At 42.6% G+C, this 13678-nt stretch overlaps 1 pseudogene; it reads left to right on the top strand.

The window, feature by feature from the left end:
• Positions 1–8725: 8725 nt before the first annotated feature.
• Positions 8726–11065, top strand: LOC134009850 (uncharacterized; annotated as a pseudogene).
• Positions 11066–13678: the final 2613 nt, after the last annotated feature.

Here is a 13678-nt window from a genome sequence, read left to right as displayed (position 1 = left end):
AGATTCAACTTCATAGTGAACGCGTCACTATCGGGACGTTTCAACAGAAGAACCAAAAACGCAATTCCAAATGCGACTTCACTGAGATCCCGCAGACTCAGTCACATGACCCAGCGCAGCCGCGCTGTGACTTCAGATTCTTCAAATGGACCTTTGGCGCAAACCGCCCTCAACATCATTGATCAACCCCTGATCAAACGTAACTATGGCTAACGCTCTTTCCTCCTCGACATGGCATTGGCGTGAGCTCTGTTTATGATTTGTAAGGATGTAATCACTGACTGTACAATTTCTGCCTTTCTTTAAGTTAGACCATTTCATTCTGTTCATTGAAACCAATCTCTCATATCAAACCCATAATCCAACTTTTCATAAGATCTGTTTACCTTACTTGAATAAATTCATTGTAAAGATATTTTGACGTGCGTGTTCACTGATGTTACGATTGGCTCTACTCTTAGAACGAATTCATTCCTCAAGATTAGACTGATTATTACGAAGGCTATTATTTAAATATTATTCAATAAGGTTTCCTCTATCCCTTTAACAATAAGAGGTGGTGCCCCCAAGAACTACATACTTTATTATAAATTAAGTATTGCTAATCTTAAACGAGCAAACCCCGCTACATAATGGTGCCCCGTGTGAGGCTAAGATAGATTGAAATGAGCAATCGTAACTTTTGTGAAACGAACTGTTAAAATAGAGCGAGCTCTAACTGTATGTAGCACCATGTATTTAATACTACTGTGCCTGGGCTACAGTGGCTGTGTGCGTATTCAATTGTTTTTTGTGAAATAGCTGCTAGTGTGTGTGTGGGACCAGCTAGCTCAAAGGAAGCGGCTAGGTTTGACCGGAGGTACGCGCGTGCTCAGAAACACCGCTGCCCCGACATTTACGTTGTAATCTGCCTCGGCCAGCTCTTCACGGAAAGTAGCATAAGAGCCTTTATTATAGCCTCTATTTTAATAGTGTAGCTATTTGGTTAAGTGAATTAACCAACCAACTAATACGTTGGTGCACATGTCTAGTTCAGGGAAACAGACAGTAGTGCTTAGTCCTGAAGGACTTTTGTTTAGAAGCAACTAAACAATGCAGTTTCTACACGTAACCTATTATGCCGCCACGATAGCTTGTCGAAAAAGGCATTGACTATTCCCACAGCTAACTGTGTTTTAAAATAACAGTGGTTGCCAAACTAAAGTTACATTATTAGATGCAGTTCATCAATGTGGTTTAGTTACGTTGACTTCAAGAAGCTACTTAGTAACTATAATTGTGTAAAGTATGTACTATAATTACCTTGTACCTTTATTTGTTATTTGTATACGTCTTTGGCAGTCAATTGTAACCATAACCTAAATGAGTTTATTGAAACTAGTTTGATTTAAAAAGATTGGAAAGCCGACAACTTTTCCCTCATCTAGACCCCTAGTCACAAAGCTTCAATTGCTACGGCCATTGTAAGCCACTTCAAGTGCCTCTTTTTGTTTCAATAATTTCCTCTCAACCTTTTTCCTATGTCATGTCATAGCTTAATCACTCATAGCCATGCCAATGTCTGGGGAGGGGGGGTGACATGCTGTTACGCTGCTGTGGTCTTTCTTCTCTTGTCTTCATGTCAACAGTTTCATCGACGACGGTCTATGAAAGTTGACATCCGGGGGGATGTAGTGAGGTCCACAAGACCACACGGAGCCAACATCTTGCCACACCTGAAGGGTGATTCAATCACATCAGAATCAGCCCTTGTGACACCCTCAGTATGCTGATTACCCACCAAACGCCGATGCAAAGGAACCATAGAATGGGGGGGGGGGGCCTCCCCAATCTACCTAATCAGCCCTCCTGCTAGCTTGCAAGCTTCAAAGGGCCTGATTTAGACAACACGTCTCCAGCGACCATTTGCTATCCGTTTCGGCGGCGATTTGAACAAAGAACATACCTTGATCAGAACTTTTGAGGAAAGTCTTGAGACTTCACCTTTACCACAAGAGTACAAGGTGGAGAATTATGAGAGGGATATTTGTGTTATGTTTGTTACTTTGTTTTAATGTTGTGTTCACTGAAATCTTGATTCTAGTAACAACTCCTTCTTCCTGAAAGATAACCACGTCATTCTTGGTATCTACACGAAGCTATCATAATAAAACAATCATTCAACTATATTTTGTAACTGTACCAAGATGTCCAGAACAATATTTGAACCATCGAATGAACCAGCCAAAGATCAGATCACACCTTTGGTAGGTGTGAAGGAAGGAGGGGGGAGTTGAGAACCCAGCTTCCCCCAATCCACATCTGACCCCAGACGGGTCCTCCCTCGAACTGTATAAAGCCCTAAGATGACCATCAATCTCGGACTCCAGCGAAACCGACCATGGCATGAACGCCATCAGGATTGGCGTTCCAAAGGACGTCGCCAAGCTTCTCCTGAGATTCAACTTCATAGTGAACGCGTCACTATCGGGACGTTTCAACAGAAGAACCAAAAACGCAATTCCAAATGCGACTTCACTGAGATCCCGCAGACTCAGTCACATGACCCAGCGCAGCCGCGCTGTGACTTCAGATTCTTCAAATGGACCTTTGGCGCAAACCGCCCTCAACATCATTGATCAACCCCTGATCAAACGTAACTATGGTTAACGCTCTTTCCTCCTCGACATGGCATTGGCGTGAGCTCTGTTTATGATTTGTAAGGATGTAATCACTGACTGTACAATTCCTGCCTTTCTTTAAGTTAGACCATTTCATTCTGTTCATTGAAACCAATCTCTCATATCAAACCCATAATCCAACTTTTCATAAGATCTGTTTACCTTACTTGAATAAATTCATTGTAAAGATATTTTGACGTGCGTGTTCACTGATGTTACGATTGGCTCTACTCTTAGAACGAATTCATTCCTCAAGATTAGACTGATTATTACGAAGGCTATTATTTAAATATTATTCAATAAGGTTTCCTCTATCCCTTTAACAATAAGAGGTGGTGCCCCCAAGAACTACATACTTTATTATAAATTAAGTATTGCTAATCTTAAACGAGCAAACCCCGCTACAGTACGCAGTTTAAAAACATTGGCTCAGCAGGACCAGCCAAGATTTGGACCTCCGACTCAGGTTCTTTTGGCAACCAGAACAGCTGTTAAGGTTACAGGTCAACCCCAATGGATTCATGCATCTCGACTTCGAAAAGCACCTCCTATAGCGAATGCAGTATAGGACGTATAGGATACAGTAGACAGAACATCGAAGGATGGGTAATGTTTCTCGCCTCCATATTAATATTTCATTATCATGAGTGTGGATATGGTGTTGTTCTTCTCTCTTTGTTTCATGACGTATAGAAGTGAAGGCAGTGACACTGAACCGTAAGAAAGATAATGAGACCAGCAAAAAGGATGGGGGATACTCCACAGAGAACTCGAACCAAATTCGTGGTTGTGCGGAGCATCATCTCTCTTCTGGCGTTGATTACGGTCAATTATGCGGTCATGCTCGAACACCCTACTAATTCGGATGATGATTCATGGGATGATACCAAGGCAGGGATAATGGTTCAAAAAGAATTAAGTGAACATTCTAACTCTTATGGTCAGCATGTTAGTACACATGTACGACGTGATGTTCCAACACCTGCAAGCATTCTTGGAGTTGAAGTACAGAATCATATTCCTATGAATGAATCAGACATGATTTGTATAATTTATCCATTGATGACAACAGGAAGAAAACCATTCTATGTTCAGAAAGTGGAATACCTTAACATGACGGAAACAACGCTAGCAATCAAGGCAGAGTACGAATCACTTGACGGTGAAGAAGTGTTAATACTAAGTCAAGCACTTATGTTTACCGAGCCCAGCACAGTTACTGTTGAGTACTGTAATGCATTCTGGAAGAAGCTCACTCCTAAGTTTCTAGTTCAGAGAGATTTGGATGCCTATGACAATATTCAACCAATAGTTATTAAAGCTACACGAATGAAGGCACCTGTAACTTGTCTAAGTTATACTCAAGGCGTTAAAACAGTGCATGAGATGGGTTTTACTCAAGGTTGTCCAGATAAGAGGATCTTCCTGGGAACACTTCATCCATGGCCTGCTACTGATCTCATGATTTGGCTTTGTGATAACAAACTTTACACTTATCTTTCACTTTATTGGAAAGGTAGATGTGCTCCCTATTGGATACCACCTAGTACTGTATTTGGGAGAGTTCCAATTCCCACATCATGGCCAGAAATTTCACCTAATGATATATCTGGACCCTTCAAAGAAAATGATGAAGTAAAATACACAGATGAGGGGATATGCCAGTCAATAAAGACCATCCTTTTGCATCTAATTTATGGTACAGCGCTCTCAAAAGTAGAGTTCGGAAACTGACTCCTAATACTTGCTATGCGTGTTCCATGTTACCGCAATCAACTGAAGAATTGTTTCCTTATTGGACAGTTCCACTTCAAGGTTCTGAAGGATTACCATCCATGTGCCTTCTCGCGTATCAGTACGTATTACAAAGACATCCTTTGCTAGGTGAACAACCTAATTCAAAGATTCCATTGCGACCGATTATTTTGCTGAATAACATTTATGTGGCCAAAGCTAGCAACATGGTAGTCAAAGCCAAGGGATTATTAAACATTATGTCACAATATATTATCTATTCCAATATTTCCATAAATCAGGGAAGCAAACCAGATTTACAGAATTCTCATGCTACTATATTCTCATTCCTTAAAGAGTTGCCATCATTAGTAGGATGTAAAATATTCTACAAAAAAAACACATCGTTTCTTTGTCTAATGATTTATCTATTGTTCCTACTTAAGTTTCAGCTAACATTAATTTGTCCTCAATTTATGAAGTGTGCATTAGAGGAGTAGAAAAAGATTCTCGTGGAGCCAAAGACGTAGGTTTCTTGCGACTCACCCAGTGTCCGGGATTTGGATATCACGTTACTGAAATGGGAACTCCGCCCATTCCAGGCTTTAATTGGTGTTGTGGTGAGAATGTATGGACGAGCCTACCGCCCTTATTCAGAGGTCTTTGTGGAGTGTGCACAATTAACGATTTATTGTATGTAGTTGAACCTATTGAATTCATGACCCATCATCGCACTGGTTCAAGAGCTAAGCGTTCCAATACGGAAACTATGGGTTATGTACATTTGCAAAACACGGATGCAACTGATTTGGCTGACAGGTATAGTGCTCTACCTCGTGATTTCAGGATATTTACACGCACTCAGCTAGTATTCAAGACCATCTTCTGGAATACTGAACTTCAATATTCTAATCATTACATGATAGCATTAACTCGTCATGATGTCACGAGAGTAGGTAATGCCACACTTATGGGATTTCAGGCGTTGGGAGCTGAAGTTGCTGCAATTAGAGAATTTACCATAAACAATAGAATTGCTCTGGACGCAATCACAGCCGCACAGGGAGGCGTTTGTGCTATTGTGGGAGATGATTCATGTTGTACGTATCTTCCATCCGAATATGAAGGTCTTGGTAATTTGTCTAAAGCTATTGATAATATCAGAGACATACAAAATAATATTGTAAGAACCAATCGAGAAGCCAGAGTGTTAGGAGGATATCATAATAATCAGATCTTGGACATCGTAGCTAACATGTTCAAAGGAAATTCTCTAGTGGCATGGATTATAGGTACTTTAGCGCCAGTGTTTGTGGTAATCATTCTTGTTGTAGTGATCATGAGTTGCTGTTTTCCAATATTTCGGGCCCTAATTGTGAAATCTTTGCATTCTATTACAAACATGCCGGTTATCACCACGGGTAATATTGCGGTTAACATCAAATCTATTAGAGGTCGGTCTGATACTTCTTCTGAAAGCTCATTCTCATCCATAGATTCCATCGATAATGTTGATTAAGAGAGATAGTGTTGCATGGCATGAAATGTCTAATTCTGATTGCAACTGAGTCAAACAGATGGAGAAGGACAGGCGACGGAAAGGTCCTGCCTAAGAGAGACATTCGAGTTCGGCTGAACCACGAATAGAAGACATTCTCTTTCTTGGAATTTGTTTGCGTGTGATGTTAATTTTAATTTAAAAAGTTTACAGCCTTCCTAGTCGTAGGGATGTACTAAGGAATAATATTTAGGGGTAATGTAATAATTTTGTTGAGAGTTATGTATATTTAGCATGTGCGTGTTGTGAATTAGTTTTGTCACACTAGATGACATTTGGTGATTTTATCCTTAACCGGAAAGGAGTTTTGACCAAGTGATTGTCTAAGTGTGAAGTGTAGAGTAGATTATCCGCATGATCTTTTACTCACTCTTTGTCAAGTGTGGAGTGGGATTTTGGTTATGCGAGTATAGGTTACAGATGGCTGATAACTCATGCATCATTGATAATTGTGATGGGAATTCAACTTGATACCATAGTGATTTAAAGGGTGCAGGCTTATTAGACATTTGTAGAGAGGTTTCGCAGGATGCAAATCACTTAAAATTGATTTACAAAAATAGAAAGAGGAAGGAACTGTAAGGCAGAGTTTCTGGATACATGTACAGTGTGTGTCTCTGTAAGGTCAAGAGGTCATGCAGCGAGGCCCCCTCTGAGCAGAATATAGCATGCAGGCCAGACAGTGGGGAGACAGTGAGGAAAATCATGTACAAATAAGGCTTATGTGATTAACGACCACTTCACCTGCTGAACGTTTTAGGGTGTCAATACATTGACCACTGAAAACCCGTTAAGGAAGCAATTCTGTGTCATTCTATATATGTAATGTCCAACTCATGTATTTAAGCACAACTGAGAGACAGAGTTCTCACTCATGCCATCAGATCGTCTTGAACTGATTGTTTGATCCGGGCTGCTCGACTAATAAACCCAAGTCAACTCCTTTCCTTTGTCGTGACTCCTTCCGGCCTGCCTTCTCCAGAATTTACATCTTATCAATGAACGTTTTACTCTTTTAGAAGATCTGCAGTCCCACCTGCTAGGTAGGGCCCCCCTTATTTTAGCAGGGGATTTTAACAGTGTTTTAACCAGGGCTGACAGGAGAGGTGCAAGGGTTGATTTTAAGGTAGACAAGGCGTCAACTCTTTTAAGCAGTACGGTAAGAGACTTTAGATTGACTGACTGTTTTAAGACCTTGCATCCCAGAGAGGAGGGCCTCACCTGGTTCAGTGATGACGGCACCAAAGCCTCTCGCATAAGGGGTATACACAGCAGAGTTCTAGTTAACGGGAAACTCACAAACGCAGTTAATGTCCACTGCGGCGTCCGTCAGGGTTGTCCGTTATCTCCCCTTCTCTTTGTCTCCTGTATCGAACCCTTGGCGCAGGTTTTGAGAAGGGACCAATGGATCACTGGGCTGGGAGTCCCGGGGAGCGGGAGGCTCTCAGCCACATGTGTTTTATATATGGACGACGTCAATGTTTTATGCACCGACCGACCTTCCATCGACAGGACTCTGGACAGGACTGACTGGTTTGGACTGGCGTCAGGGGCCAAACTGAACAGAAACAAGACAGAGGCCCAGTTTCACGGCCCCTGGCGCACACAGGACTTGACAGGACTGCCACTCACCACACAAACAGACTTGAGGGTTCTAGGGGTTAAATTTGACCGGTTAGGGCTAGGCAGCGGGAACTGGGGTGGTCTACTTGGGAAGACTAGCCAACGACTGGCTTTCTGGGGACTACGTGACTTGACCATCGAAGGACGTATTTTAATCATAAAAACTGATTTTACCCGTTTTTATTGGTTTCAGCTGTTTTTATCCCCCCAAGAAGGGTGCTTTTAACCTTGGACCGCTTGGTCTTTTACTTTGTATGGAAGTCCAAGTGGGAAAGGCTGAAAAGGAGGTCATGAAGCACAGCCTTTTTAATGGGGGGAGGGGCCTCCCTAATTTTGCTTTATTTTTGACGAGCAGGTACACCGCCCTCCATGTGGGCCTGGCAAGTGTCAAAGGATCCTCAAGGCTCCTTTGCACCTTGGAGAAATAATGAATAGAAATGCTTACTAGATAATTGGTGTATTTGCATAGGATGTGTTAGAACTTGCTTCCATATGTGTATTGAGATGGGATGGATTAGCAAAAGCTTGCAAATGTTTTAGAACTCTTTTCCATTTTGTTATGAATTAGCAACCGCTTGCTGATGTGCATCTAAGATAAGATGTGTTAAACCGTCTTGCGGAAAGTTTCAGATAGGAGGCCTCTGTATGACAGCTAGACACTGTTTGCGTATGACTTAGAAACTGCCTGCATAGGATGTGGTTAGAGAACTTTCATAGAGGAAGCCACACTTTACCTTTTAGAGAGTGCAGGTTACTTGGAAACATGCACGATACCTGGATACGTGCGTCATAGCACAGTCAAAAGTTACATTTGTCATCAGTTTTGAAGCATATCAAATGATTTGTATGTCTATGTGAGACAGAGAACACGAGACTTCAGAGACAAGAGCAAGAGAGCATCTGGGGCAGCGGGCTCACAGAAGAAGTCAGTGCGATAGACAGGATATAGCTGTCGAAGTCTTACTCTGTTAACAGTTTTAGTCAATTATTTTCATATATCCTGAAAATAATAAAAAATTAAATACAAAATATGTAAAAGACAAGTCGTTCTCCGTCCTCCCTTGTGCGCCCCTCGCCGGACCCGGGAGGTTCGCAAAGCGCCACACGCCTGGAACCGTGGTGAGTCCCCGGGAAGTGTTCAGCTGTTCAGGCTCACTCTCTCAAAAAACAATAGGTGCGGTGTTGTGTCCTAGAGACAACGAGTGGAATAAGAGCGAGAAGAGAGCTCTTGATCGTTTTGTCTGTAAGGAACTGTTAACTGGGAGAGAAATATAACAAAGGAATAAGTGATCGACAAAGAGTGATGTTTGCCAGGGAAGGCCAAAAACATTTGCTGTAATAAAGATCTCTTGATGTTGTATTCAAAGCCCAGCGCAACACCGTGGTAGGTTGGGTGCAGGGATTCTCGAAAGGGAGCCTCTGACCAACTCAGAACCAAACGTGCGTTCTCCGCGCACGCAGCCTAGGTAAATTCGAGAGACCCCGAGCGCCGAGTGCGTAGGGTCACGCGCGAGATAGGTGAGGGCGTCGGAAGGGCGCCGTGCATGCATGCTCGCAGTGAGCCCGGCCTCGTTCGTTTCGACACAAGCAAGGAGACAAAGACGGGCCAGCTGGTGAAATTCTGGATGGGCGGGTACCTGCGAGCACTGAGGCTCCTCCCCATCGACCTGAGAGTGCCGGTGGCCTTCGACCTCCCACCGGCCTACTCGGTTTTTAAAAAGTTTTTGAAGGATTTTAATCTTGAACAGCAGACAGAGCGAGTTTTAACAAACCATTGTTTTATTCTCTCTGTTGTGCAGGAGGGGGTGCCGGTGAGTCCAGTGCGCGGGCTCGCGCTAGACGAGCCCTCCATGGTTTGGCGCAACGTGGCCCATCCTGCTCTGCTGAACCGGCACCGCGACCTCAACTGGATGGTGGCCCATGAGATCCTCCCGGTCAGAGCCGTCATGCACTCCCGGGGCATGGGAACAACATCAAAGTGCCCACGGTCGACTTGTGGCGGAGAGGAGACCGTGCGGCACCTGCTCTGGGAGTGCAGGGCCGCCCGGGACCTGTGGATCCAAGCGGGGCCCCTGATAACCCCGAGCCTGCCAGCAGGGGAGGTCCTAACAGCACAGCTGGTGCTCTACGGGGTGAGCAGAGACCCATACCATCGGGAAAATTCCGCCAGCTCTGGCTCACCCTGACATGCTACAAGGAGGCACTCTGGACCTCCAGAAACCTGCTGGTGGGGAAGCGCGTGGAGACGGCCACCCAGGCAGTGGCGATACTGGCTACAGGGACCCTAGGGTGGTACGTCCCACGCGCCATTCGGAAGGGGCCCCCACCCTCGTGAAGTGGTCCGGGCGGCCGCGGCCTGACTGCGCCGGAATGGCTGCCGTGGTAGAGGATCTCCGCTGGGCCCCAGAGGAAGAACGGAGCGGTGACCGGTTCGGTGGAGCGGGAGGAATCGGCCCCGTTCATGGACTCCAAGTTCCCCCTTCTTTGCACAACAGAGACTTTTAAAACTTTTACACACATTTCTTAACATGTCTTAACCCTGTATTGATGCAACACTTTTATGGCTTTTATCACACTGTGTTTCAAAGTATTTTTTTGTTTTAAGTAGGGAGTCAGGTGGCTGAGCGGTTAGGGAGTCGGGCTAGTAATCTGAAGGTTACCGGTTTGATTCCTGGCTGTGCCGAATGAAGTTGTGTCCTTGGGCAAGGCACTTCACCCTACTTGCCTCGGGGAGAATGTCCCTGTACTTACTGTAAGTCGCTCTGGATAAGAGCGTCTGCTAAATGACTAAATGTAAATGTAAGTATTGCCTTTTAACATACATACTTTTAAATTTGTTCCAGCACGTGTTTTTTATTCAAATTTATGCCTTTTTAAAGTGTTTTAAGATATGCAAATTGAAAATGTACATGGGTGGTTGACGTGAACTCAAATCCAAAGTGGAAAAAAATATATTTCTAAAATGTGTGTCAAATGCCATATAATTATATTGCTTAATATGTGAATAACTCAAAACTGAACGTGTCCCTTTCTAATTCCTTATTTATTTTGCATTTTATTAACTTTTTTGTGTGGTAGTCCCAAATATTGTCCACCGGTGTGACACCATTTTTAATGTTAATATTTAATTCAGAGATTGTGTGACAGATAAGACAAATATGCACAATCCTTATCAATTTGTCCTAATTATATTCCCACATCAAAAATAACCAATACAAATTCACAATCATGTTATTATCCTACTATAAGATGTACACATAGGGACTTTACCATTACGTCTGGATTATATTCATTATAATTAGTATAAAACCTAATGAATCTTCATTCCATCCTTATATGTGCATAGTGATGATATCATTATTATACTATTCAACACTTTTTACATTAATTTGTGCATTAAAATGCCTTTTCCACTTATAATTCAGTTTGTCACACCACAGGACATTCCGTCACACGATTGGACAACACAAAGTACCGGTACACCCTTGTTTTGTACAAAGTCACATTTATAATTTCTTGTTCAAATTAATTTTAAAAAATCATTAAAATAAAGTTACAACTTCAAGTTCAAATGTTTTTTGTACAATAAAGTAAGAAGAAAGAAGAAGAAACCAACATTCCCATAAAAAAGACTTGGGAGCCATCGTAACATTTAGCAATATGACATGAACGTGTAAACAAATTTGACCTGGCTTATTACTTTTCTTGTTCAAATTTAATTAAATAGCCATAGGGCCTAATTCTCACTTTTCATAACCATACATGGAATGGACCTAAAAAACAAACTACTGTTTGGGTAAAATTCATTAAACAACCCATTCATAAAACAGCAAAACATCCTGTGGTTCTTAAAAATAATTCATAGTTTGTTATAATTGATAATTTTCTTCATGAACTGTGCTGTACAACAGAGTACACCATGAAATACAAACAAAATAAAAAAGCAGTAGTGTTTTAGAGTGTTTAAGGACTCATCCTCCTCCTTTCACACCTCATTGAACAGCAGCCAGTCATATTTGGTGAGCTGGGCTGCACGCTGGTAGGGCTCTGGCTCAGAGATGACACTGACAAGTTGGTCCTTGCTGTACATAATGCAGTCTCGCCTAGCAGGCCACTTGAATATGTTTTTCCCACCAATTTGCACCATGCAATTGACCTCAGTGTGTTCAGCATTTAGTTGTGTGATCTGTCCAACAAATGGCTTCTTGTCATAGCGGACAATGACGAATTTCCCTACAGTGTACTTGTCATCAAGCTCTTCCTTCTCTTCCTCTCCACTACTGGGACTCTCAGGCTGGGTCTCTTGGACTTCACAGGCAAGCGGTTCCTCTGAATCTTTTGACCGATTGTCTGGCCTCATCTTGCTTGGAGAAACAGCTGAGAGCCCTATAGAAGATCTCTCCTGCAGAGAAGGAAAGTATTTGGTGTGTGTTTAAGATGCCAGGTACTTTCGGGACAGACGGTGGCAACATCTCGTCGAACACCTGGATATCTGCCTCGTCGATCCATTTGAATTTTATGTTTGGGACCTCTTTTCGGGCTAGGAACTCATAGAAGTCCTTAGGGCTTTGTATGTCTTGCCCCCCATGGACATGATTGTCTGCCATGCGTTTCACTGATCCCCCAACTCCATCGGGTGCACCTTTCCCATGGGCTCTCTCTGAGTAATTCCAGGTGATTCGCTTCAGCCTCCATGTGTAGGGTACACTGCTCAAAAGGTAACAGTTTGCCTTGTTTCTGTATTGGGTGACTGGGCCATCACTCAACACATGAAGCGTGTCAATCTTGTGGCCAGAGTTTGCTATAATTTATGAAACCAACCATGACTATTGTGATACGATGAAGCATTAATCACGTCATGAAACTTTTCAATTCTTATGCTAAAATAACTTTTGGTAGCTTGTCAAAATTACTTTCTGCATCTCTCTCTCAGGATGTTCTCTCTCCTCTGAGGATCTTTATTCAGCCTCTCCCTATACTTCCTGGTCCTTTCCTTGCTTGTCATCTCAGCCTCACGTTCAATGTGGATCTGAAACTATCCTTAACAAAACAGAGTAGGAAGGTTTGACTTGTGGTGTCCTACAATTCTGAGAGTAACAGAAAAAGGCAAAACTTGAAAAAAGAAAATGCAAACATCACTACTACAATTAGCTACTAAAGGTTGGGAGGGAAGTTAGGAAGGGGATAGGAAGCAGGGAGGTTGGGAGGCGGGAGGAAGTTAGGAGCGAGGGAGGTAAGAAAGGAGGGAAGTTGGAAGGGGGGAGATTGATAGGGAGGGAGGTTGGGAGGTTAGGAGGGAGGTTAGGAGGGAGGGAGGTTAGGAGGGAGAGAGTGATGGTTTTGTACCCCTTGATAGAGCCTACATCCACTGGTGTGACAGCCATTTCCACCAGTGTGACGCTGATTTCATGTCACACTATAGGACAGTGCTGTCACACCAGTGGACGTTTTCAAGATCAAGGTCAGTTTGCGGCCTAGCTATATGAGAGACAGTCTTCAATCCTGACTAACAGTGTTAAGGTTTACATTATTTTCAATAGTCAATCAATATAAATTGATGAAAATTTTCAGATCAATACTTAAATTACGTCACACCAAAGGACTGCATAATGGATCCCATTTCCAACAGTGCACAGAAATAGCAATATTATGAAAATATTTTAGACAGAACTCACCTTGTGTGCAATCCATGTGCTCCAGTGAGGTCTACTGTACTTCCTGGATGAAGAAGGGCCCCTCTCAGTAATAGGGTGCCCAAATTAATGCCCGTTTTATATCTACAGAATAGCGTCACACCAGGTGGACACCAGTTTTGCGGACAAAATGTAAAGTGTCATAATTATTCTAAAATGGGGACCTTAAGACTTATAACCTTTAGTTTCATTAAGTTAACACTACTATAACATCTATTCAAGTACTTTAATGTATTTAGACTTATGTTTCGTTTAATTCAAGTAGTTTTAAGATAAGCAACGCTACCCCGGACAGTCACGCCAGTGGACAAATGTCATGTTTAAAACAAAATATTTACATATTTGAATTATAATGCTCATTAATTACAGATGTATTAGTTCTGGAAGATTAAACTGTATATAAAAACAGA

This window comes from Osmerus eperlanus, chromosome 23, assembly GCF_963692335.1.
Source record: "Osmerus eperlanus chromosome 23, fOsmEpe2.1, whole genome shotgun sequence".
Classification (NCBI taxonomy): domain Eukaryota; kingdom Metazoa; phylum Chordata; class Actinopteri; order Osmeriformes; family Osmeridae; genus Osmerus; species Osmerus eperlanus.
The sequence above is the reverse complement of the archived record's forward strand: the minus strand, read 5'-3'. Positions and strand labels throughout refer to the sequence as shown.